Source organism: Pseudochaenichthys georgianus, chromosome 22 (assembly GCF_902827115.2).
Source record: "Pseudochaenichthys georgianus chromosome 22, fPseGeo1.2, whole genome shotgun sequence".
In the NCBI taxonomy this organism is placed as follows: domain Eukaryota; kingdom Metazoa; phylum Chordata; class Actinopteri; order Perciformes; family Channichthyidae; genus Pseudochaenichthys; species Pseudochaenichthys georgianus.
Genome location: NC_047524.1, coordinates 32,863,630 through 32,866,874, shown reverse-complemented (window position 1 = coordinate 32,866,874; position 3,245 = coordinate 32,863,630). Strand labels below are relative to the sequence as shown.

Sequence of the window (3,245 nt, the reverse complement as noted above, 5' to 3'; positions counted from 1 at the left end):
ATTCCATTTTTATGTAAAAATCGCAGAGCAAAAGTTAGCTGCTAATGGTAGCCACCAGAGTGGCTGCTGCTTCCGGTCACACATGACCAAATAAGGAGTGAGAGTGACGCGTAGCCAAAACCGGAAGCTGCATACACTCTGGTGGCTACAATTAGCAGCTAACTTTTGTGCTCCGATTTTTACATACAAATGGAATTATGGATTATAAACAATTGCTTCAAAACCACAGATACATTATTAACCTATGGATCAACCAATTCAGCCGCATTTTTTCTCGTTTTAATGCCATTGAACACGTCTTGTGATCAGATTGACAGCTACGGTGAGACAATCTCCCGTAAAAGCTCCGTAAAAGGTACGTGTTGTGATGTCTGTGTTTGCTTCCCCTGTCGCGAGATCAGATCGCTTAGATACTATACTTAAATAATCTGTGGAGTCTCAGCTTTAATCGGATATATTGTATGTGCATTTTCGATAAGTAATAAGGGTATCTTTATTTTGAATTCTGTGCTAAAGTGCGTTAGCATTTTTAAAAAAAAATGAATAAAACCGCACGTCCCTACGGTGTGAATATCGCGCATGCGCATATCGCAGTTACCGCCATGACACGGTATATTGTTCAGCCCTAGCGTGGAGTCCAGAGAGCTGCAGAGACTTTGGGAGAAACCTCAGTGTGACGGACGGTCTGTGGGTTTGGCTGGAGAGGACTGAGGTGGAGAGGTCTTTCTCTGGGAGGAGGACCAGGCCTGATGGAGGAGAACCAGGCCTGATGAAGAAACCCCCTAACTGCATCTGTGAGCCCATACTGGGCTCAGCTGTCACAAACAAATGGTCCTGTTTGACTTTGTGTTCACAATAAAAGAGTAGTTTCTTAGTGAATGTCCTGTATTGGTCTTTAATCTGAAATAAGCTTCTCATTTTCTTCTTGCCACTCTGAGAAAACGGTGAGGCAGTTGTGTCCTTCAGGTATGTCCTTTCCTAACATAAATGACAAGAAACATATGACATTATTGCAGAGCAAGTGTGTTATTTATGAAAGAGGTTTGTTTATTTAGCGGCTGTATAAATAATGTATTTTTATTTTAATGTGTTTTTTAAATTCATAACTTTGTACTACAAAGATAATCAGATTATGAATGAACAGTCTGCAGTTAATCAACATTAAAATATCTTATTATTAAATAATATTCAACTGCTCGGTTGTCTCACTGCAAGAACCACTTTTACCACGTCTTTTACAGACATTATGTAGAGACAAATGGTAGTAATTCTCACAATATAAAATAATAATTGCCTTAAATACATAGAAATGTGAAAGCTGATTATAGTTGTTACTTTATCTATTTAAACCAGAACGTTTCTCGATTCTTTGTACAGTATGAAAGGAGTCTTTGTACCTTTGAGTCCATGCTGAAGTTCACTGATGTTAGGAATAGGTCTGTCTCTCGTGGTCAGCATCCTCTGGTCTGTCTGCATCACCTGGAAACTTTAAACAAACAGATATACATATGTAAAGTAACAATGTGTTGGTCACAGACTTTTTTTACATGCAAATGTCATGTGATAATCTTTTTGTTATCCTTAAAAAAGTGATGGATATCACAGCCCTTACTGTATCTTATCAGTTGGATTGTGTATTATTGTAGAGTTGGGGTCCTTTTTATTTTACTGTTATATTGGAATCGTTTTTCATGAGACAGTCAATTTAAATATTTGTCCTATGCCATATTCACATTTATTTGTAACACACACGTAAGGGTAAAAGACACACATCTTCAACAAATGTAATGCAATGAATAAGCTTAATTGTCACAGAGGCACACATAACGTCATATCTAATATTTAAACAAATTATTTCCTTGTCCCTAAAGCATTGACTACGCGATAGTCCTTAAATGCAGGCATTACGTTACATGTTCAGGTTCTGCTGCCACAATAAGTCGGTTTCTCCAGTGCAATGATAATAAAATGCTAAGTAAGTATTGGTAATAATATTAATAAAAACAACAACGTTTGGGTTTGTTCGTTTAATATGATGAACGTTAACCAGTAAGCTTCAAAAATCAACTCCAGCTCAACAAACCATATTACAATATCTACATTAACGTTATTTTCAGATCTTATAGTGAGGTTAATCTCATACAGTACTCTGCTCTTCGACACTAATAGGTGCGTTCACACCGCAGTACTTTTCCCACTTTAGTTCCGATATAGTTCCGAAATGTTGCGTTCACACCAAAAAGACCCGGAACTAAAATTAGTTCATGAGAACCTTTTCACCCCCTTTTCCGTCCCTGCTAGAGAGCAGGGACTTTCGTGGGAGAAAAAGGTTCCTATGTCTGATTGGCTGGGCGGAATACAAACCACGCCCCGTAAAACTCTCAAAAAGTGTTGTGAAGCCGCCAATTTATTATCCTCGCATTAGCATTATTAGCATTAGCATTAGCCCAGCGCAGAAACGCAGAGAGTCTAATTTATGGCAACACAAAATAAAACATGGGAGCGGTGGAGATGAGGAGGTGTCGGCGTTCTGGCGATTTACTCGGAAGGCTTCAGTAGAAGCTGCTGGGAGCTACTGAAGCCTTCCCCAACTCCGGGGACTTCCGGCCGGGAACTTTGGGCGGCAGTATACGCCGTGAAGTGGTTTGCGGCCTGCCAGTAAACCCAAAGCAGAAGAAGAAGAAGTAACGTCAGCGGCTTCATTTGCCTAATCCTCCAAAGTGCTTGAATTTCACTTACCGAATAAACTGCATTCATGGACGGTCTGTTTGAACCACAGAGCCATAAGATAAGTGCGATATTTCAATGAAGAATACTCCACCAGGCATCAACACAATAAACACGTCTGAGTAGCCAACCCAGTCTCACGGCATTTCGTGTTCACCAACACGATTTTTAATCTATTGATTCGTGTTCACCAACACGATTTGCCCCTTTTTTTCATGTTGCACAGCACGATTTTAAAAGCAATGTATTTCTACTGCCTGCAGCACGTCTTTTTCTCCGGTCGGGTCGAGGAAGACCGGAAGCTGTGTGGTTCATAAAAACATGTTCTTACTCAATATCAAGCCACAATTATTGCTTTTATTTTAAATCGTATAATTTCGGACTTGTGTTGCCGTCTGTGAGGAAAATAAATGGGGCTCAGACAATAAATAGACTCAGAATACGGAAATCTGTATTTTTAAATATTTTTTCCTTCTAATTCGTTATTCTTTTCAAAATAACACACTGTTATTTACTCA

General features: G+C 39.3%; 1 long non-coding RNA gene across 1 annotated transcript; it reads right to left on the bottom strand.

Annotated features, from left to right (window-relative positions):
- Positions 1-931: 931 nt before the first annotated feature.
- LOC139436050 (uncharacterized) lies at positions 932-2,771 on the bottom strand. The gene is made up of 3 exons (XR_011645258.1): positions 2,740-2,771; positions 1,398-1,486; positions 932-978 (listed from the first exon to the last, which is right to left on the bottom strand). It is a non-coding gene; the product is annotated as an uncharacterized lncRNA (long non-coding RNA).
- Between the last annotated feature and the right edge of the window lie 474 nt (positions 2,772-3,245).